The sequence below is a fragment of the Bidens hawaiensis genome, unplaced genomic scaffold (assembly GCF_021521415.1).
Source record: "Bidens hawaiensis isolate Kalapana, Puna unplaced genomic scaffold, B.hawaiensis_p1.1 tig00002935_1, whole genome shotgun sequence".
Taxonomy (NCBI): Eukaryota; Viridiplantae; Streptophyta; class Magnoliopsida; order Asterales; family Asteraceae; genus Bidens; species Bidens hawaiensis.
In genome coordinates this window covers 694,681-718,481 of record NW_027491158.1, presented here as the reverse complement: position 1 = coordinate 718,481, position 23,801 = coordinate 694,681, and the positions used below count along the sequence as shown (strand labels likewise).

General features: G+C 42.7%; 1 pseudogene; it reads left to right on the top strand.

The window, feature by feature from the left end:
• The first annotated feature begins 6,322 nt into the window (after window positions 1-6,322).
• On the top strand, window positions 6,323-6,868 carry LOC143621720 (kiwellin-1 pseudogene; annotated as a pseudogene).
• The last annotated feature ends 16,933 nt before the right edge of the window (window positions 6,869-23,801 follow it).

Sequence of the window (23,801 nt, the reverse complement as noted above, 5' to 3'; positions counted from 1 at the left end):
ATCGCTTCGCATGTTGCGAAATGTCTAACCTGTCTGAAAGTCAAAGCTGAACATCAAAAGCCTTCGGGATTGCTTCAGTAACCCGAACTTCCCGTGTGGAAGTGGGAGCTAATAACCATGGATTTCATAACCAAACTCCCAAAAACGACTCATCAACATAACGCTATTTGGGTAATTATGGATCGTTTAACAAAGTCCTCACACTTTATACCTATCAATGAGTCGTACTCAATGGATAGATTAGCGCGTATTTATGTGAACAACATCGTTGCTTTGCATGGAGTACCGCTATCTATAATCTCCGATCGAGACAGTCTTTTTACGTCTCACTTTTGGAAAAGCTTCCAACAAGCACTCGGCACAAAGATAAACCTTAGCACCGCCTATCACCCACAAACTAATGGGCAAAGCGAAAGGACAATCCAAACGTTGGAAGATATGCTCCGCGCTTGCGTGATAGACTTAGGTGGAAGTTGGGACGACCACTTACCACTAATGAAATTTTCGTACAACAATAGTTATCACTCGAGCATTCAAGCCGCACCATTCGAGGCGTTATATGGTCGAAAATGTAGGGCGCCCGTGTGCTTGTCAGAAACCGGAGATAATCAACTATCTGGACCCGAAATAGTCCAAGAAACCACCGACAAGGTCCTTCAGATCCGAGAACGACTTAAGACGGCACGTGATCGCCAAAAGAGTTACGCCGATGTCCGTTGTAAGCCGTTAGAGTTTAGTGTCGGTGACAAAGTTCTTTTGAAAGTCTCGCCATGGAAAGGCGTAGTTCGTTTCGGCAAGAAAAGCAAGCTAAGTCCTCGATTCGTTGGACCCTTCGAGGTACTCGAACGAATTGGTACTGTCGCATATCGTTTGCGACTACCTGAGGAAATGCAAGGGATACACGATGTATTCCACGTCTCGAATCTACGAAAGTGTCTAGCCAATGAATCTCTTTCAATGCCCTTAAAAGACGTAGAAATCAATGAAAATTTAAAATTCGTAGAACGTCCCATTCAAATCGAAGATTCAAAAACAAAGAAACTTAAAAGACGAACATTGAAAATCGTGAAGATAAGATGGGATTCCCGAAGAGGATCCGAGTATACATGGGAACTCGAGTCCGAAATGAGAAAGAAATACCCCCACTTATTCTTGTAAGCAATCTCGAGGACGAGATTTATTTCAAGGTGGGGAGGATGTAACATCACGTAAAATTCGGGCCAAAAATGTCAAGTTTCCAAAGTCAAGGGACCAATTCTGCCAAAATCTAAACCCTAGGGACCAAAATGTAATTTCTGGATTTCCTGACCTATCGCGGTACGCGATGGGTCAGAGGAGACACCCATCGCGTACCGCGATAGGGTTGTCTACACGTGTGACACGTGTGCCACGTGGCACACGGTGGCAGCGCCTGGCGCCACGTGGCAACACGTCCGCCACGTGGAACAGTGGCCTGCCACGTGTCGACACGTGGCAGGTCTAGACACTGACTCAACAAGCCTACATCGCGGTACGCGATGGGCTTGCCAGGTGACCCATCGCGTACCGTGATGGGGTCCGAGATCAGCCCTATAAATAGCGGGTTCCGGCTCTTCCCATTTGCACACCAATTTCACATACTTTACTCTCTCTACGTGCCAACAATCCGTCTCGATAAACGTGCCCCGAAACCTCGTTTTCCGTGCTCGTTACCTCGATTTCCGTGCCACTCCCCGACATCCCGAACAAGAAGGAAGTGTTGTCCAACGACCCGGTAATTTCCTCGAAGTACGTGCCAAAGGTGTCTCGAGAAACGTGCCAAGAGTGGAATAGAGTATTGATCAAGTGAACGTTGAAAAGCGAGTAGCGTCGAAGTGCTGCCCGAGTGTGAAGGGTATTACTAAGCCAAGCAAGGTAGGCATAATGCCCAACCAAAATAATAATAAAATATTATAACGGCTTAATGCCCTAAGTCGGAATTATACTCGATGATTATAAAAGAGAGAAAATGTATAACAAAGAAAATAAAGAAATGAAAGATGAAAATATATATGTGAATATATATGTATATGATTATTCTTTGTTATAAAATATATTATTTAAGTGTAATGAGTATACTTAAATAATAAAGAAAATACGTTTCTTAAAGAAAAAAGAAACGTCGGGTTTTTAAATATAAACTAAAGGTTTATAAAGATTACTTTATAACTAAAGGTTTTAAAGTAAAAGAAATAATGTACTAAAGGTTCATCGAGATGATAAGACTAAAGGTTTTAAGCCGGATCGTGTATCCGACTAATGAATGTTATACTCGTACTATAGGTGCGAGATAGCGAAGGAAAGACTAGCGGACGGTGTTGGAAGCCGATCCCATTGAAAAGGTGAATACGCCCCACTTTTACAAACTGGTTTGCAAACAAATAAACGTGTTATGTGTAAAACTTTACATGAGGCTACGTGTCTCTAAAAACATTATAAATAAGAGTATAAGCCAGCCCTCAAGCTATGGTATACGTTTGTCTGGATCCTTACATATGTGGAACGCGGTGGGCACATCGCACCACGCTTGGTCACGACCTCCAGCCACGATGGGCCGGACCTAAGTTACGTCCGAGTGGGGAATGACCATATGTATATTTATAGTACCTAAGTTATGTCATAAACGCTGCGGTGTTTCGCTGAGGTGACCTAGTGCAGAGACTCGAGTTTATAATGATTGATTTAACTTGATTATTCCTAAGCCAAGATGGGCCGAGACTTACATGGTCTCGAGGGGTGATTAAGTAAAGAAAATATTTTTAGCGTCAGCATATTCACCAGCATTCGTTGCTGACGTATTTTATTTACATTTTGCAGGTAATCAGGAATAGAGCTTGAAAGACGAAGAAGCTCAAGAATCCGATGGCTCGGATAATTTTGTGTAAATATAAAATATATGATGGTTTTTGTAAACTTATAAACAAGTGAAACTAATCGAGATTTTCGTCTCGACTTTTGTATTGTAAATATTTTATAAATATGATCCTTATGTTTTTTTGTAAAGACTTCCGCATTAACCCGCAACTATGATTTATTTACAAATATGGTACCAACTATGGTTCATACTCCTAGGCCCGAAATGGGGGTGTGACAGGTTAGACATTATAGGTGTGGTGTGAGATGTAACCGAGTTAGGGTTCATCCAAGAGGCACACACGAGATGTAACCGAGTTAGGGTTCATCTAGTGTGAGTTTGGTGTAACCGAGTTAGGGTTCATCAAGAGTTAAACCGAGTTAGGGGTTGGGTTTGCAATCAGTGTTTTGATTGAGATTTTTTTGATTAATATAAACGAGAGTTATTCGTTTAATTCGTGTGTTGATTATCGATACGGGACTTGACTTCAGACATGTCTTGAACTAGAGACTTTTCCAACTATACCAATAGAATTTTGATGTTCAATAAACATATGTATAAACTATAGGGAAAGTTCATGTACATTTTAATATTAACATGAAAACGTAGGAACCAATACCAATTTAAAATAAAATGAGAACGTAAGAAACAATACCAACTACAATAGCAATCTACATAAACAATTATTTATAATAACAAAGAAAAAACTTAAAATTACAACAAAAGAATCAAAATCAAGAATAAAATAATAACAGCAAATACCAACAAATACTTATAACAGCAAAGAAAAAAATCTAATAATAACAACAAAATATAAATCAACAAATACTTTTAACGTCTCATAATCGAAAATTAGCAAATACGAAAAAAAAGTAATACTTCCTCCGTCCTATAACAAGTGTCATGGTTTGAAAAACACAAATTTTAAGAATCTTTGAATTATTGCACTTTTTGCTTAACAAATGACTACAATGCCCCTTACATATATAAAAAGACAAAATTTAAAGAGTTTCAATGATTGTATTTGTGTAAGAGTAAACTTGGAAATTAGTTAATAAAATTTAAAAGTGGACATTTGCAATGGGACAAACTAAAATTGAAATGTAGACACTTTCAAAGGGACGGAGGGAGTAGCAAACACCTATAAAAATAAACTTAATAACAACAGCAAATTGATTTATACTGTTTTCATGTTAACAATAAAATGTATTTAATACGGTTTCAAAAACCTATATATATATATATTAGATAAATAATATATCAGTTTTTAAAGAAACTTGGGCCACATGGACTGGGCTTTGGACGGTCCCCCACCTAGACTCTGTTTGTGGGCCGGCCCTGACAGGCCTAATGTTTGAGTTTTTGGTAAAATGTATTTACATGAGGCTATGAATTGAAACTTAACAAATTTAGTCAATGGACCCTAACTAAATATAGTGATATATAACTTAATAACTCAAAGAGAAGTTTGCTTAAGGGGAAGTTCAATATATGAATTAAGCACGCGTGTAAAGATGCTTACAGATCTAGAAATGCTTTATCGATTTTACATAAGTCGATTAACCAAGTGATGACCAAAATACTTGACTCTATTCAAGCAAGTGAAATCTTGATTAGAGCTTGTAAAGATCACATAGTTAAATGATTTTAGTAAGATTATAGACTTTCAATGAAATGTTCTTGATATTTGAGTATTTGTGTGTAGAAACACAAGTGTTTATTTGCAATGTATAATCTACTAAGGATAAGCAATTATCATATTGAAAAAGATAAATGGTGAAATGCTAGTAATCTATATATGTATATTAGTTAAATGCTCTATATATGTACGTTAGTTAAATGCTCTATATATGATTCGGTTGTTTACATTCGATACTTATCGAATGATAAAAATGGAACGAGACGAAATGCATAGAGGAGCGCAATTCATATGTAATAGGTTCATCCCCTTGTTTGCAACACTTTCTCGTTGTAAAATTTTAAGGTAATTGATATCACTAAAAGGTTCAATATTATTTAGGGGAATATGAGGATTTCTGAACCAAGTTTGGCCATTTTCCCTACAGAATCCTCTAACTTATGAATATTCAAAATTTTCCCTAACTTTTAATTCCTATTATAATAACTTGTTTTATCTATTATAAAAAAATAAGAGCATTATTTCATCATCTTGATCATAAGTGTTGGACATAATTTCAGACATAAGTCACAAGTCGGTAAACTTCAGAGACTAATAATGACAAGTAGGTCATAGTTGGGTATGCTTATTAATTATAATATGTTTCCTAACTGTTTTATAGTTAAAATATATAATACATTCGCTAGCAAGTTAGGTTAATTTGTATAAACCGAGTTATGTTTAGACATTATAGAACACATAAGATGTAATCGAGTTAAGGTTCATTAAGAGTTAAATCGAGTTAGGGTTTGAGAGATTGTAATAAGTTTTTTGAGTCATATTATCTTATTAATATAAACAAGAGTTATTCATTTAAGTTCGTGTTTGATTATCAATCAGGACTTGGATGGCCACTACTATAGAAATTTGCTCGACTCTTCCCATGCCATTTTACGTCAATCTTGTCTTATTTCCAACAAAACCGGTTTGTGGAAAATGCTTCGAGAAATATTTTCCAATGCTCCAATGCTTTTCTAACACATTTTCCGATACATTTCCAGCAAAAGTAAATACGCAGTTGGTAGCTTCCGACAAATTTCGGAGGCATGTAGTTAAAATTTTTCTTGTTCATATTCTACCCATCTCGATCTGACACATATATTATTATACATTAATTTTTCTATATGTTGTTATTATCACTTATATAAAATATAAAGTAAATAGTTATTTTTTTTATTCTAATGTTTTTATTTCCTAAGCATTTACGACAAATTCATTTTTCTTTACTTTTAAGAGTTTTTATTTTCCCAAGATATATTTAGCTATTTTTGTGTTTATCTAATTCGCTATGCAGGATGTGTGGCAAAAATGGCAATTATCATAACCACATTGTGCGCATGAGGTGTGAAATATAAAGGAAATATAAGCTTGCCGTTTGGCAAATTCCTTTGTCATACTTCTATAATTTAGTAGTCAAACAAAACTGCAAGTATTGTAGTTTGAAAAACAATTTCATACAAGACAAGATAAAATTATACCACTTTCATAAATAAACTATATAGTGATCCGTGGACAACTTTCTATTCTCCTTTTAGATTACTTGAGACGACATCACCGTTACTTTATTATTCAAAGTGAAAAAAATGTTCAAAGAATTGTCTCTAGGCTTTATAGATTGCTTCTGAAGAAGGTTGTAACTTAATTAGTTTAAGAAAAAAAAAGTTTGACTACAAACTAGTCTTGCTGCTTAGCCAATCACTATAAAAGCACAATCACTTTGCCTTGCTAGACATCAAACAACATTCTAAGAGGCCAAAAACTAAAAGAGAAAAATGAAGAGGTCCCACTTTATTCTTGTACTCGTTCTCCTGACAGCAATTCAAATCAATGCTTAGACTTGCAAACCGAGTGGTGGTATTCGAGGAAGAAAACCACCTCCTGGACAATGCAACCAAGAGAATGACTCGGATTGTTGTGTCCAAGGTAAGTTCTACACCACGTATACATGCTCCCCTACAGTAACAGGTGCTACCAAAGCAAAACTTACCATAAACAGCTTCCAAGAGGAAGGTGATGGTGGTGGTCCATCAGAGTGTGACAACCAGTATCACTCCGATGATACACCGGTTGTGGCACTATCAAACGGATGGTACAAGGGAGGGGAGAGGTGCCATAAGTTTATAACCATTAATGGTAACGGGAGGAGCGTGAAGGCCATGGTTGTGGATGAGTGTGACTCTACTATGGGATGTGATGCTGATCATGACTATCAACCACCTTGCCCTAATAATATTGTCGATGCTTCGAAAGCTGTGTGGAAAGCGTTAGGGGTCTCGGAAGATAACTGGGGAGATTTGGATATCAATTGGTCAGAGTAATATATACACTCATAAAAATGTCAAAAACTTATTATGCTTTTGATTTCCTGTGAATATATGTAATACGTGAAGCTATACATGTTCAAAACGTTTTCATATATAAATGATATCAATTGTTGTAGAGGAAATCTCAAGAAGAGTTAGGGTATAGGATATATTGTTTATAGGCTAGTAATGATGTGTGCCATCGTGATGGTCAGATGAGGCAAGGATTCAGAGTGAGAAGAATTCAGATTCATAATATTTAATGGGAATTAAAGACAAACTACTTGGCTTGGTTAAGTCTAAAGAAGAACACATAAAGTTAGACAAAGGATTTTTCCTTGATCTAAACTCATGAACAATAACAATTAGCAGCTTTCTAGATATTAACTTACAAGGAGCGATTCTAAAACCTCATTTGTGACTCGGGACCATTAGATCGAGCATCATTTTCTTCAATATGGTACACTTCTTTGAAAATAAGCTAGGAGATGGTGTTATGAATCTTACATAGTGAGGAGAGATCTGTGACATGCTTGAATTCTTTTCAATGCTTTAGAAATGTTGCTTATGACGTTCAGATTTTGCTAGATGTGCCTAATTTCAAATCTTACAAGTATATGACACATGCGTATTTGACATTGGATGAATATGATTTAGAACAATCAAATATGAAACTTAGAGAAACTTATGTACAAGTCACTAAATTATTACATATATAGTAGCACTGATAAAGTGTTCAAGAACTAAATCAATCATGGAAAATTAAAACACAATCATGAAATTGCTGAGTATTGTCAAATTTGATCTTTTTATGGTGATTTTGTCTACATGTGGTTATGTTAGTCTAAGGTACATAATGATATGTGTTTGGATTGTATAAATGATACACCACCTAATGTTTGAGTTTTTTGAGAAACATGAATTTAGGTGGTACTTTTTTAGTAGGATTTGGTAATTTTTCAACTCCTAAGTCTCAAAGTTTCGTTTTTAGTAGGATTGGTTTTACTATTTAAAAGGGGGTTGCGGCGCAGCTTGTGCTCGTTTGCCACCCACTTTTTTGTAATCGTTTTGAGTTTAATGAGAAAATTTATTTGATGGGTAAAAGAGCAGAAATTCAATAAATTATCTGGTCATGTGGGCCATCAACTATCGATATATTGTATAACTTAAAGGGGGGTTTTCTATAGGGTAAGTTCATTATACAATTTAAGCATGTAAAGAAGCTTACGATTCGAGAAACATCTAATCATTTTTACATAAGCCGATGGACCTATTGATGGCCGAAGGTTTGTCTTGATTGAAGGGAGCAAAATCTTGATCACAGAGAGGTGAGCAAAGATCACATTAATTAAAAGTTTTTGTAAGATTTTAAAGACTTTAAATGGAGAGATCTTGGAATTAAGATATTGAGCTTTGTTGGGTTAATAGGTTCGTTTGCAGGTCACACGAGTACACTATGAACTTGAGTATTTGTGTGTAGAAACACAAGAGTTTATTAATAGTAAGGATAAGCAATTATCAAATTGAAAAAGCAAAATGGTGAAATACTAATTAATAATCGATCTATATATGCAAATTAGTTCTTGTTCTTTGGTCCGGTTGCTTATATTAGTAAGACCGTCCGTAGTGGCCACATTATGTGAAGTTTGAGGCCAAAAACACACAACCCCCCACCCCCCACCCACCGGCCGGGGGAAGGAAGGAGAAAGGTGGGGGGGGGGGAGTGGATGTGTTTTGGGTGAATTGTTTTTCAAGCGATTCCTAAATGTATATGGTACACATTTCAAAAAAGTTACCGTTGGGGAACGGTAATATTAAAATAAAAATAAAAAAACATTTTATTTATTATATAAACCACTAACTTCACCATCTTTTACCTTCTCATCCACTTTCATTTTTTACCCGAAAAATATGAATCCATTAAACAATTCTATGCATGCTCGGTTTCGGTCAATACTCCTGACAACCCGACTCAAACAATCCCAACCCAAATAATACACAACCGAACACCACCCAACCGATCCCTCAATATCCGTCCCGGCTGATGTTAATTACGACTCGAGCATGAGGGCGTACATGTAACTACTTGGTTCCGGTTTTGCACTCTTGAACACGATGGTCGGCTTCCAAAATCCCAGCGCGATGGCCGGTTTCGAACTAGAGGAAGAGGAGATGGTGCCGGATACACAACCCGATCCAAAGGATTGTGTTAGGTCGAGCCAACGTGATAAAGGCGGAGGCACGCGTGAGATAAAACACGCACAAAAAAATCGGCGAACCTCGGGCTAAAAAGGAAACTATAGCACGGACAAACGGGTGGGTGTGAATACCTTGCATGGGCGCTGCTAGCGGTATCGAAAGATTCCGAATGTTGTAAGTGTTTAAAATTATTCTTATGGTTTTATTTTATTATTTTTATTTGAAAATAATATTAAATTTGTAGTAATATTTTTTTAACTATTTTTCGCAGGCAACTATCAAGCGTACGGTATTTTTTGGAAAAATATTTTAGGTCTTCAAAGAAATTGAAGGAGAATCACACTGGAGAAAAGATTCAATAATGTCAAAATGATCTGACATAAACTCAAGATGTCAACATTTTCATTCGGTTTATGGTCGGAATAAAGAGGCATTGGATAATGGTGCTGGTAATGAAGAGATCATTGAATAGTCGTTGATAGAGCATCAATGCAGGTCGGGAGCTTCAACTACATGAGTTGTTGGAATCGTATGTAGTTACACCCTAAGTAACACCCCGTACCCGCCACCGTCTCCGGAAGTCAGAGGCCATAAAAAAGGTCTAAGACGTCGTCTTCAGTTGATGCAGAGACACCAAGGTCTGATGCTCGTAACTTCAACTTAAACGATCATGATGACCTGCATGTCGTTGAGGATGTCTTCAAGATTCCTCGATTGGGGGGGGGGGGGGGGGTGTAGAAGAAGTAAGGGAAATGGGGCACCGGGTCGTCGGTGAGTGTTGGCTGATATGGCAGGACAGTTCGAGGAAATGAACCGTCGACTCCCAAATATACGCGAACTTAGTTATGAACGTCTTTAAGTCAATAAAAAGGTCTCCGATGTTATTCTAGCGAGACATATTGACCCCAATCTCGAGGTTTTACGGAGTGATATCTCCTAATCCGACCTGAGAAACCAGCACCTAGCCGAAAAAAGAAGCAATGAAATTTACAAAAAAATACGACCTTTAGTGGCTTTTATTTGTTTTAAGTAGTTTTATGTTTTTTTTTAATTTAGTTTCTATTTTTAATTTTAATGTAGTTTTTCTATTTAGTCTTAATTACAAAAATAAAAAGTGTAAAAAATGATTGGATGCCACATGACACATTAGGCATTTTTATTACACCCCATTTTTTCAAAACTGGAAAACTGACTAAACGTCATATGGTGAAAATGCTCAAAGAAACAGCATTATGACTAAACATAGTCTTCTACACAATAAATTACGATCCATATCAAGTCACATTTAAATGCAGATGATTGATTAATTAAACTATAAGGAATTAAACGCATCGAGGATTGCAATTCGTATATAATAGGAAGAGTGTGTTCTTCCCCTTGCTTGCGACATCTTACATACATCCTTTGCTAGCAACATCTTTCTTGTCGTAATACTTAGAGGTGATTGTAATCATTAAAAAGGTTCAATGTTATTCATGTCATCTTGAAGATTTTTCTAATAAATTTGGCCATTTTCACAACTTAAACCTCTAACTTATTGTTTATTCAAACTTTTCTCTAGCTTTTAAATCCTTGTATAAAATATATTTGTTTTATCTAATTTATAAAATAAGAGTTACTTCATCTCTTCAACCATGACCACTAGTGAAGAAACATGAAATGGATCCGGATCGGATCCATGTTCAAGTTCCTCGGTCTTCAATATGAACGAACCACCGTCTTGATATTCTTCTCCGTTTGCTCAGATCTGTCATAGAAAAGTGGGGGAGTGGAGGTGACTACTAAGAGAATGAACTCTTGTTTATAGACACAAAAATATGTGGGAGCCAAGGGTCCAAGAGAAGGTCATTTCAATGAATGATAAAGGCTCCTTATATAAGGACTCAATGGCTACCATCATGAACCCTAACCTTTATTGGGCCAGGACCGGTTAGGGGTTACCTCCATAAACCCCCCAGCCCAATGGGCCTAATTTGTAGACAATAATAATAATGTAATAAACATAAATAAAAGGTCGCACCGGGTTTGACGTACCCTACACCTACAAGTCCCCCAGTCCAGTGCTTCTCCTGGGCGTGCAAGCAGTTTGGTGAAGTTCTGGACTTATGAGGAATGTTCGGGAGTGAGGAGTAGTGCTTTTTTGACCCAATGCTTTATATCTGGACCTTTTTGCATGTGCGTCTACTTTGCTTCGGGTTGTAAGAGAGTTTAAATCATGATGGCGATTTTGACACGCGGGCCTTTTATCATAAGTTGACACGCATGTCATTAATTCGGCACGTGGCCAAATGGGTTTATAAGGATTCCCAGCCTTTGAGATCGGCGCGTGGCCATATGGGTTTATAAAGATTCCCAACCTTTGAGATTGGTGCGTGGCCATATGGGTTTATAAGGATTTCCAACCTTTGAGATTGGCGCGTGGCCATATGAGTTTATAAGGATTCCCAACCTTTATATTCGGCGAGGGGCTGTTGGGTTTTTTATAAGATTCCCATCCTCGGGGCGGATTATGAGGTTTGCCCAACCTAAATTGGCGTGTGGCCATGTTGGTGTATTATAAGGTTCCCATCCTCGGGCGGCTTATGAGGTGTGCCCAACCTAAATTGGCGTGTGGCCATGTGGGTGTATTATAAGGTTCCAATCCTCGGGCGAATTATGAGGTGTGCCCAACCTAATTTGGCGCGTCTTCCATCCAAAGATGACACGCGCTAATGTAATGTACCATGACGGTCCCCCAGTTCATTGTTGCTGAATAATGTTAGTAGCATTGAACTTGTAATAGTAAACTTGTTAACAATGTGTTCAATTACATGCGCGGACGAGTATAAACAACATTTTATATCATGTATAAAAATGATAGTTGTTGTTTTGAGGTGTTATATGAGATTAAATAATCATTCATAGTCATATTTACTAACAATCGTTCCAAAGATTTGGTAATACACACGTTTATTAGTAAAGTTTTTGACATCGTCCATTTCATTTCATAAACAAGTATGTAAGATTAGTTTATTAATAAAAATGGAAATCGTGTCAAGACATGACTTTGAACAACTTCACGTTTTTTAACGGTATGATGTTAAAAACTTGTGAAGAAATTCACTTACTTTGATGGAACTAATTGTTTTATCTTGTTGGAAAACAAATGATTCAAATGTGAATAATCAAAACTTTTGGTATATAATTTTTTTTTTTGAAAAATAAATAAAGTCCAAAAGTTAGAGGGGTCATTTTGAAAAATTGGAAATTAATTCAATTCTCTTTCCAAGATCGTACAATCGTTGCACATAACTCCCTACATACATATACATTTATATTATATATATATATATATATATATATATATATATATAAAGTTACCTCATTTGAAGAAACACTAAGTGACCCTGGGCAGATTACGGATAATCTGGAGGTTAAGTAATGTTTCCCACGAGGATGAGGTCCAGCAAAGAAAGTTGTTCTTCAGGTGACCTGCAAAACAGACACCGTAAGCTCGTCACTGAGAAGGGGGGTTCCTCCTTGTGACCACCCTCCGGCGTGAGAATCAGACTAGATTGCTCTGAATATAAGTGTATATTAAGAGATTGCTAGAGAAGATAAGATAATGAGATATCAGATGATGATCTTACCATTCCAAGGTGTTGGAGTATTTATAGCCGAAAGTAGGTTTCCTAGAAGGTACAGCCGGCTGAATAGTATGCCTGTTCTACCAACAGTGGGCTACGCACAAGCCATGCTGGTTGGTGGATAGGCTGCGGCCGACGGTGACAAGGTCGGCTGTATACTGTTCCTTTACTGCCGGCTATGCACTGTTCCACCAACTGTAGGCTGCGCACGTCCCATAGTAAGGGTTGGTGAGTAGGCAGCGGCTAATAGTGACACACAGTATTAGAGGGTGCTCATCCTCGTACTGTCGGTGAGCTGTCACCCTGTGATTGGTTCATGGGCTGCTCTGGTCAGATCGTCTGTTTTGCCCATACCTTGGTAGGTATAGTACAAAAGATCTTCCAGAAGCATACGGACTGGCACATTTGGGCGGGAGTATTCCCGCCTTGCTCATTCCTTCAGGTGACTACTGAAGTAGCAAGAGTTAGTGCCTTGTGCGTGTAGCCTTGCTGTCAGTGCGGGTAGCCTTCCCTGATGGCTTGTATCCGCAACTGCGGGAACAAGCGGGGTACTTCACCATTGGGAGGCTTTCCCTGCGGGTACAGCTGGCGTACTGCGCGTAAGGTCTTCTCTGAGCATGGTGGGTCCTGCGGAAGCAGTTGGTCGTTGCGCAGACGTCCCTGTTCAAGGTGAGTCTTGCGGGTCCAACTGGGCTCTGCTGGGACCTACCTCTTCAAGTCCCCCCAGTCCAATGTTCTTCTCATGAATTATTAATAAGTGAGGTGAACTTTTGGACTAGCAAGGGGTTTTGAAAAGGGTTTTTAGTTTTAAGGTTTTCCGTGGGGATTCTTCCCGCGGTTTTCCTAATGTCACGCAGAAATTCCCGACTTTTCTGCTTGATCTTTGGGTATGAAGCGGGTAGGTCTGTAACATCCTCGCAAGTCAGGAGCGTTGAGTCCCACTTGTGTGGTTTCCCCATGGGGTTTTGGTAGTTTTCAACATAGTGATCAATTATGTTAAAACCACCAATTCCATCTTGGAGTTTCAAACAATATAGTTCTCGACGTTCCCGCCATGCGGGGATGTTATTCCCGTTTCCGCAAGCATGGCCCAGAAGATCCTTCTTGGTTTGAATTCTTTGCGGAGCGCTAAGTATGTGAAGGGTTTTGCCTTGACACTGTACCCGCACTCGTCTTATGGTTACTTTACTTCCAAGGTATTCCTGGCGTCAATTCCCTGCGGGTGCTAAGTATGTGAAGGGTTTTCCCTTAACACTTTACTCGCACCTGTCTTATAGTTACTTGGTTGCCAAGGTAAGGGGTATTTTCCCGCTTTTGAATCTTTTTGAAATTTTGAAATTCGAAGAGTTGGTGGAAGGATAAGAATAGTCCAAACTATTAAAACGTCGTCCGACGGTTTCTTCTGACAGTGTCAGGACGTGCAGGAAGTTATGGCGACGTGACAGTATATGGTCATTCCAGGCGCTTTTTCAGGCGCGTGGGCGCGAATTTTCGGGCGCGTGGCCGCGAAATTACTGGCACGCGTCCTTTCAACAGCTGTTGCCAGCTTGCTTTTTGCCACGTGTCATAGTTTCATTGCACCTGCGATTTCTCTCTCTTCCGCATTAAATTCATCGCATTAATTGCGATTAGTATATAAAGGGGGAGAGGGTCCTTTGTAATCCACACTTTCACTTTTCTCTCCATCTTCAAAACGATTTCCGGCGAATACTCACCTTTTCAGTCGAGCATTCTCTTGAAATCGTTCTCTTTCTCACACCTGCAAGATGTCTTCTGTTCATGATCTTGAGGCTACAGCCCAGGAGGCTGGGGTGTACGTCGAACACCCGTCATCCACGTCCGACAAGGATGACAAGAGTACTGCTGGCGAGTGCCAGTGTGCTCTGCCTGTCGATCTATATCAGTACATCGTCAGGAAGTTCATGCTCGAGTCTCTCGAGCCTGAGTTTCCTGAGCCTCATCAGACGGTGTACGATGCCCCCAGAGGCAAGATCGGGGTATATGCCGCATTCTTTGTCTATGGGAATCTTAGTTTCCCATTGACAAAGTTTGTGTACCGTGTCCTGGAGAGGCACGGTGTGCACCTGACCGAGGTGCACCCGATGGCGATCGCGAAGATTCGCCACTTCGAGTGGGTGTGCCGGATTCTGGGCGTTAAGCCCTTCGTCGACCGCCTGATGACCTTCTACTCTTGGAGGTGCATCCAAGGGTGGTATACTCTGATAACCCGGATCAAGGGTTTGAAGATTTGCGCAACCGAGCGCAGTCTTCGTTCATGGAAGCGGGAGTTCTTTTTTATCTCCGCTCGCGCCATCCCCCTTGCCATGAAGTTCAAGAATGGGCAAGCACTCCCCTGCCTTCACGCCTCCAACTACCAGGAGGCGGAATGGTTCTCAAAGATATCCCGAGTCCAATCTCCGGTTTACCGCTTTGCGGAGTCCGGGATGGTAATGCTCGGGATGAGCCGGGTGTGGAAGGATGCGGATGCGCAAAAGATCCCGATCGTCCTTGAATACGGTTTGAATTCTGTCCCTTACGGTATGGTCTGTCTTCTTTATTTATATATGTTTGTCTTCTAACTGTTTTTCTTTTATTTCAGAGGGGAACGACTTGCAGTCGCTCCTGTATCCGCGGGAGGCTGATGGTCCCGCTCGGATGGGTACTCGTGCTCTAGATGAGAGCGAGTTGCCCATCCTTGCACAGACGGCGGATCGGTTCGTGGAGGTCTACCCGCCAGGCCACGAGATCCTGAGCGCCAGGCGGCCAGGTAAGGCGTTATTCAACCCTCGACCCCTCAATGTTGAAACCTCTGCTGGAATTCCTCTAATCTTGTGTTCTGATGAGGAATCCGCAGATGGTCATTCGTTGGTGCGGAAGAAGAAGGCTGCCGGCGGGAAGGGGAAGGCGAAGGTGGCCTCTACTGCCGATCCGGTGCCTCGGTCTGATTCAGAGACCGAGAGCGAGGAGGTGGCGAGGAACCCCGGTGGTGATAAGACCACTGCTCCGGAGGCTGCGACGACTGTCACCTCCGGAGAGCCCAGGATGACAACGGTGAGCGGCGTAATGAGGCCGGCTCCATCGGGTTCATCCCCGCCTGTCCGCACTTTCAGGCTCTAGAAAACCCGTAAGTACAAACTTTATTTTTAACTTCATATCATTCCATCATTAATACTTATCTTCTTTGTGCAGGCGTGGATGCTACCGCATTCCAGGGTGAAGCGGGGAGGAATACTTCCGGACCCATGACGGCAGGCTTGGTCAGCCTACCTGAGGCGACGACCCAGGCGGCTGTGCCTGTTTCCGCTGGTTCAGTTGCTCACTCCGTTGAGCCAACTGTTCCAGTTGTGACATCACCGCCGGCTGTCAGTGCCATATTTACCGCATCTTTCACTGAGCCGGCGGTTACTTTTTCTGCGGACTCCGCAGCGGCGACCGCGGCGGCCTTCACCATGCCTCCTCCATCATCGGCAACGACGGCCGATCCTTCAGGTATGCATGGGGCTTCTCGCCAACCTCTGCCTCCTTCCCATCTACCTGATCTCTTGGACGGATTTCCCTTGGGTTCAGGTGATGGGTTTGGCGGCTATCGGCCTGTTGTTGACCCTACAGGTGCGTAGGGTTCTTTTGGCCTATTTTTTATTATATTTTTTTTATCATCTTTTCCTAACTGCTTTTTGTTTTTTGCAGTGTCGGATTCCAATGAAGTGTATGTTCCACGATGGAACATTCGCCGAGGAACAACCCTTCGCACACCTGTGGAGTGCGTGGAGTGGGCTCGTCACGCAGCTCCCAGTGGTGCGTTGGGGGAAGCCATGGCTAGCTACCAGGAGGGTAGGCTAACCAATGAGCTTCAGGTTCTTCTGGCCCGGATGCAGCCGCGCGTCGAGCTGCTTTGTCGTGAAAACGACAAGTTAAAAGCAACTCGTATTCAAGAAGTAGCTCAGGCGCGGGCTATCCGGGAGGAGAATAGTAGGCTCTCCGCGGCTGCTGTGGAGAAGGAGAAGGCGTTCAAGGCCCTTGAAGTTGAAGTTCAGGCCCGTCTCGAGGCCCGTTCCAAGGCTGCCCAAGCTGTTAACGAACAGCTTCGGCTGGCTAAGGAAACTGCTCGGAACGCAACTGAAAGGGCCACCAAGGCTGAAGCTGTTGTTGAGCCTCTGCGCCTCGAGAATGAGGAACTTAAAGCTAAACTAGAGGCGCTCCAACAGGCTCATGACGCCTTGGCGATGGAAGACGCGAAGAAGCTCTAAGAGATCCTGGACCAGAGGGGGGTGCTTGACCAGACCGAGCTGAAGCTAAAGGGCGTTGAAGAGGCTACGGCTAAAGAAGTGTTGCTTGCCAACCTCAACAAAAATGAAGCCGAACGCGCCCGTACCCAAGCTCAAGCTGCCCTCCAGGAAGCTCTGGTTACCAAGGAATGGCTTCTTCGAGAAGCGTTGTCTCAGGTAAGCTTAACTTCATAATGTCTTTACGCTTTTCTTTGTAAATAGAAAAGGTTTTGATACTTGTATTTTTTCTTTTTTGTAGGTTGTGCATCTGGTCTTCACAGAGACGTCTTATGACGATGCTATGAGCGCAGCCCTCAACGCTTCTCATGAGGATGGGGAAAAGGCCGGCTTCCTGCTTGGTCTAGGGTTTGTTGAGAAAGGCATCCCGCCTTCCAACTTCCCTTTGTATGATGTGGATACTGAAGCTGTTTATGACCAAGAAGTGAATCAGTATGCCGCCTTCCGGCATCCGGTGGTGGAGGAGGTAAACGAAGTCGCTGCTGCTGATGATGGGCTAGCTATCCTTAAAGCTTTCCTTGAACCGCCACGCTCTACTGATGGTGCGGGTCCAAGTGGAAGTGGTCCTGAAGCATGATCCTGAAGATCCCTTTCCACCATTAGCGTAGATTTTTGTTTTTGAATAGCTTCTTTTGTATGCGGGTATGCACCCAGCAATCTTTGTAATATTTGAATTTTGATGGAATAAAGATTGTGTTAATTCCTTGCCTTGTTTGTTTTACGCATGTTTTGATTTAACTTAGCAATTTCTTTAGTACTTAGATAAGTTAACTTTTTAACGTGGCAAATTATAAGTTTGTTTCGCTTCCTCTTTCATGATTGTGCGGGTATAACCGTCACTTACACTTAGTAGGATGGCTTAACTTTACTTATATATGACCTGCGTGGAAGTTTTCCTCATCTTTTCCTTTGAAATTTTCTAAGTGTTCAAAATAAGTTAACCTTTGAACGTGGTAGATAATAGGTTGAAGTTTTGCCTCCTTGTTCGTGATTGTGCGGGTAAGACCGTCACTTGCACTTAGTAGGATGGCTAAACTTTGCCTACATCTGACCTGCGTGGAGGTTTTCCTTAAAACTTGAAATTTTTACCGTTTTGTGTTTATGCGGGTTTTGCCGCCTTCCACACGTAACGACTTACTTCTTCCCATATTTATGTGATGAATACCGGCACATCAGTGTGGGAAGTTCATAAGTATAAAGGTAAGGCTATCAACACATTGTGAAAGGAGAATCATTTCCATTAGAAGTGGCTCTAGGCCTTTTCTTTACAAGTTTGGAATTGATCTACATATAACATTTGCGTAATTGAGCTCCATTCCATGTTCTTGGGATGGGAGTGCCATCGAGCCTTTCGAGCCGGTATGCGCCCTTTCCCAGAACTTCTTTGATAATGTATGGCCCTTCCCAGACCGGGGCCAGTTTTCCTGGGCGATGTTGGTTCGAAGCCTCGTTGTTACGCAGTATGTAGTCTCCTACATTGAAGTTGCAGAGTTTTACCCGCGTGTTGTAGTACTTTTGCATTTGTCGCTTGTAGTTCTCTTCACGCACTGCGGCTAAGTCTCTGCGTTCCTCGGTTAGCATAAGGTCTAACCGTCTTTCAGCATCATTGTCATCTGGCTGAATCAAGACCCTTGGTGAGGGTAAACCAATTTCGACCGGGACCATGGCTTCAGTGCCATAAGTGAGACTGAACAGGGTTTCTCCCGTACTGGCCTTTTTCAGCGTTCTGTTTGCCCAAAGGACGTGCGGAAGCTCGTCCACCCAGCCGGATCTGTGTTCCAAGAGTCTTTTCTTTATGCCTTCGACGATGCTCTTATTTACTCTTTCTACCTCACCATTACCCTGCGGGTGCGCCACTGAGATAAAAGTGTGGGTGATTTGAAGCTCTTCTAGCCACTTTTGTAGCTTCTTGTCAGCAAAGTTGGTGCCGTTATCGCTCACCAAATTCTGTGGAAGTGTAAAACGACAAATAATAAATTCCCAAATAAATTTTTTGATATGTTTCGCGGTTGTTTGGGCTAAGGGTTTTGCTTCTATCCACTTGGTGAAGTAGTCGATGGCTACCACTAGGAACTGAACATTTCCTGCTGCTGTAGGAAATGGGCCTGTCACATCGATGGCCCACTTCTGAAATGGCCATGAAGAGGTGACTGGAACAAGTTCATTCTTCGGGCGGTGCGTGTTGGGTGCGTAGAGCTGACAAGACCTGCATTTTCTGATGTATGCCAGCGCATCCGTATGCATCCCCGGCCAAAAGTATCCCGCGTTGTTTAGCTTAGCTACAACAGCGCGTGGACCTGCGTGTACTCCACAGATGCCTTCGTGTACTTCCCTTAGGAGGTAGTCAGCATCTTGGTTGTCCACGCATCTTAAGAGTGGGCCAAGAAAGTTACGTCTGTAAAGGATGTCATCGATGAGTTGATAATTCAGTACTTTACAGCGTAGTTTTCTTGCCTGTGTTTTTGACTCTGGTAGTGTACATGCCGCAAGGTAATTTATTATTGGTGTCATCCACGTTTCTGTGCCGGTTTGGATGACACAAATTTCCTTGTGCGGGACTGAAGGTGCCTCGACTTTAATGCGGATGTCCTTTCCCAAGTGGGTGAAGGCTAATGATGCAAGCTTGCTTAACGCATCCGCAGATTTGTTTTCACTACGCTTGACATGTATGACTTTGCAATCGTTAAAGTCACGCATAAGGGTTTTTGCTTGTGCGAGGTACAGGGCCATTGTGTCGTTCACGGCCGTGTACGTCCCGTTGATTTGGTTGGCTACTAACATGGAATCCACGTGGGCTTCCAAGTGTTTCACTCCCATCTTACGCGCAATTCTCAGCCCGGCCAAGAATGCTTCATACTCGGCTTCGTTATTCGTACTTGGAAAATCCAGTCGAATAGCGTAAGTGTATTCTTGGCTGCTGGGTTGGTTAGTTTCAGCCCTGCGCCTGAACCCTCGTTACTGGCTGCTCCATCAGTGTAGAGTCGCCAGACATCATTGATGTCCTGTGCTGGAGAGGGTTGAGCCTCTTCCTGGCACTCTTTTTCCCGCGATGCAGGCACTTCCGCAATAAAGTCGGCCAAAACCTGGCCTTTTATGGCTGGTCTTGGCTTATACTTTATCGCGTATTCCCCCAACTCAATTGCCCATTTGGCTAGGCGTCCCGATAACTCGGGTTTGCGTAGAACGTTTGCAAGTTTGAAGTTGGAGAGAATGGTGATTGGGTGACCCTGGAAATATCGTCTTAACCTGCGTGAAGCGTGTATAAGTGCTAAGACTAATTTTTCGAGGGTAGAGTACCGGGTTTCTACGTCTGTTAGGATACGGCTGACATAATAGATTGGCATCTGGATGCCTTTTCGCTCTACTAGCAGGACTGCCCCGGTTGCTCTAGCTGTTGCGGAAAGGTATAGGATTAACTCCCCTCCCGCTTCTGGTGCTGTGAGCGTTGGGAGTTCGATCAAGCGTGACCGAATCTCCTGAAAAGCTGCTTCCGCTTCTGGTGTCCAGCGGAAGTGCGTTTTCTTTAAACAGTTTCTCAACGTTGACACGAAAGGAAACGACTTATCCGCGTGGTTTGCCAAAAAGCGATTAAGTGCCACTAGTCGTCCATTCAGTGTCTAAGCCTGTTTGATGGTAGTAGGTGATTCCATTTTGATAATGGCTTCGACCTTTTCAGGGTTCGCTCTGAAGCCATCTTTAGTGACGATGACCCCCAAGAACTTCCCTTCTTCCATTCCAAAGGCACACTTGCTCGGGTTGAGTTTCATGTTTATCTTCCTAAGCGTGTTGAAAGTTTCTTCGATGTCTTTCAACATCGCTTCTGCGTCAGGGCTTTTGATGACCAAGTCATCCATGTAGACTTCCAAGTTCCTCCCAATTTGGGCATGAAACTGGTTGTCCATCAGGCGTTGGTATGTGGACCCGGCATTCTTAAGTCCAAATGGCATCATTTGGTAACAAAATGTGCCATCGGGCGTCCGAAAAGCGGTTTTGTCCTGATCATCGACGGCCATGTGGATTTGATGGTACCTCTTATACGCATCCAGGAAGCATTTAAGGCGAAACGGTGCTAACGAATCCACCTTAAGATCAATTTCGGGTAACGGATAACAATATTTGGGGCATGCTTTGTTTAAGTCCTTGATATCTATGCACATGCGCCATTGTTTGTTATTCTTCTGTACCATAACGGGATTTGCAACCCATATTTGATATCTACTAACTCGTACGATGCCCGCGTCAAGGAGTTCCTTGACTTGGGTTCTACACGCGTTAGTTTGTTCTGGCCCCATTACTCTACGCTTTTGTACGACTGGCGTAACAGCCGAATCGCACTTGAGCTTATGCTCTGCCTTACTTCGGGGTACACCAGTCATGTCAGCTGGTGTCCACGCGAAGATGTCAGCGTTTTTCTGTAATAAGCGTTTGAGTAAGGTGCGTGTGGGATCAACAACTGTTGGGCCAATGGAAACGGCCTGGTCAGGGTATTTGCCGTTGAAGGCCCATCTTTCAGGTTCGGTGATGGTTGGTTTAGCCATCTTTGGTTTGGGTTTAGATGAGACAGATGCGATGCATACCTGGGGAATGCCGGTGATCATCGCTACACCCTCAGCTATTGGCCATCCCATCATGCCGTGGACTGAAGATACCACGGCGTTGAATCTTGCCATCCCGTCTCTTCCGAAGAGAATGTCGTATGTGTGGTGTGGCTTCCTCATCACGACAAAATCCACGTCTTCTGTGCGTGAGTGATTCCCGTCCGTAAGAGTGACGGGGAAAGATAGGATACCCAGGGGGGTGTTTGTGCTGCCGTCGAACCCTTCCATCGAGGCGTAGATCGTTTCCAGGCGTTCCTTGTCTTCGTCATCTAGCTTGTCGAAGAACTGCCTGTACATCACCGTTGACGAGGCGCCGTTGTCAGCAAGAGTGCGAGAAGTGATGTAGTGCCCCAGCTGGCTTTTGATGACGATAGGGCCTTCTTTGCTGGGTCCTCCTGGCACTCGCGGGAAGCGCACCTCAGCTTCCTTCCACGCGCATGGTTCTGTCGCTCGCCTTTTTCTTCCTCTGATCTTACCATGAACCATGTTGATGCTGATGTCAACGGGCTTTCGTCCGTTGCCTCTGTACCGGTTATCATTCCTTCCTCCCTTCTTGATTGATGCCACAAGGTGTGCAAGTCTTCCATCCTTGACGAATGTTTCAACAATATCCTTCAAGGATGTACACTCCTCCGTACTTTGACCTTTTGTCCCGTGGAAGTCACAGGATTTGCTTTGATCCGCATTAGGTCGCTGCCGGATCATTGGAGCTTTTGGCCATGGTAGTTTTTCGGTGGCAAATATCTCCGTGACGCTTTTGGTGAGTGGCGTCCACCGGTGTTTTCGGCTTGAAGGGTGTGTGTTATCTCTTCCGCCAACAAGAGGGTGAGAGCTGGATGAGGTGTCAAAGTTTACCCTTGACTGCCAAATACCTAGCTTCCTCTTTTTGTTCTGCCGGGCGATCCGAACATTGTTTTCTCTAGTCCTTTGCGTGTAGAGGTGTGTACTCTGGGGAAGATCCCTTCCCAGTTGCTTCTCCGTCTCGGCAAAGCGCTTGGCCGCCATCATGATGGCATCCCATGTGGATGGCATGCCGTCCTTACCCGTCAATGTGCGGATAAGCTCTGGGTATTCGGCGCCCTGGATGAAAGCGGCGCGAACAAGATCTTCACTTATGTTGCCCAGACTTAGCTTTTTGGAGTTGAAGCGAGTGATGAAGTCTAGTAAAGATTCATCCTCCTCTCTAACGCAGCTGAGGATCGTCCACTGTTCTTCAGTATATTTCCTTTGTTGGCTGAAGTGTTGGCTGAACTTGTTCTGAAAGTCCGCCCAATCATAGATGTGGTGGACCGGTAAACGATCGAACCATGCCCTGGCCGCTCCAACCAGAGTCATCTGGAACATATAAAACCACGTGGGTTCCGTCCAGTTACTGACGGTTGCCCCCGCAATGAATCTGTTCAAGTGGTCGTCTGGGTCGGATAGGCCATCATAAGTGCCGATGTTGGACATTTGTTTGGCACTTCTCGGGGCGATTGCTTCCGTAATGTCCCTTGCAAACTTAGACTTTCCTGCATTTGCAGCAGTTGGTCTAAAGGTTTTGGAGAAGTCACGGTGGTTTCTCCCCGCGTTCGTTGGTTTAAAAGTTTCTCCAAAATTCCTTGTCGGTTGGAAGTCCGTTTCCTTACGCTACCCTTTTGCCTTATGGCGAGGGTTTGCGTCGGTATCGGATTCTTCCCGCTCATCGTCTGAGTACTCGCACTCACTGTTCATGTTGAGATGTTGGCGAGTACTGCCGAATTCGTCAGCCTGTTGAAGTGAACGCAAGCGTTCATCCAACTCAGCATGTAACTCTTTCTGACGTGCTTCGTCCCACGCCTTAACTTGATCTAGTGTTTGGCGAGGGACCCTCGTCCGTTTCTCCAACTGGGCATCAGTGAACCCCAGTGAAATATTGTTTACTGCACTTGTCCCGGCTTGGGTAACCGGGGTAGTGTTCGTAAAATTTGTATAACCCCGGTGTTCCCAGTTGCTGGGGTTGTGGTCACCGGGGTTTCTTGGTCACTTACTGGCCTTGGGACCGGAGTGACGTTAACCATTTCTTCAGAAATTTTGAAAAAACTAAGAATTAGTTCTAGCTTTTTTCCCACGGATGGCGCCAATGAAGAAACACTAAGTGACCCTGGGCAGATTACGGATAATCTGGGGGTTAAGTAATGTTTCCCACGAGGATGAGGTCCAACAAAGAAAGTTGTTCTTCAAGTGACCTGCAAAACAGACACCGTAAGCTCGTCACTGAGAA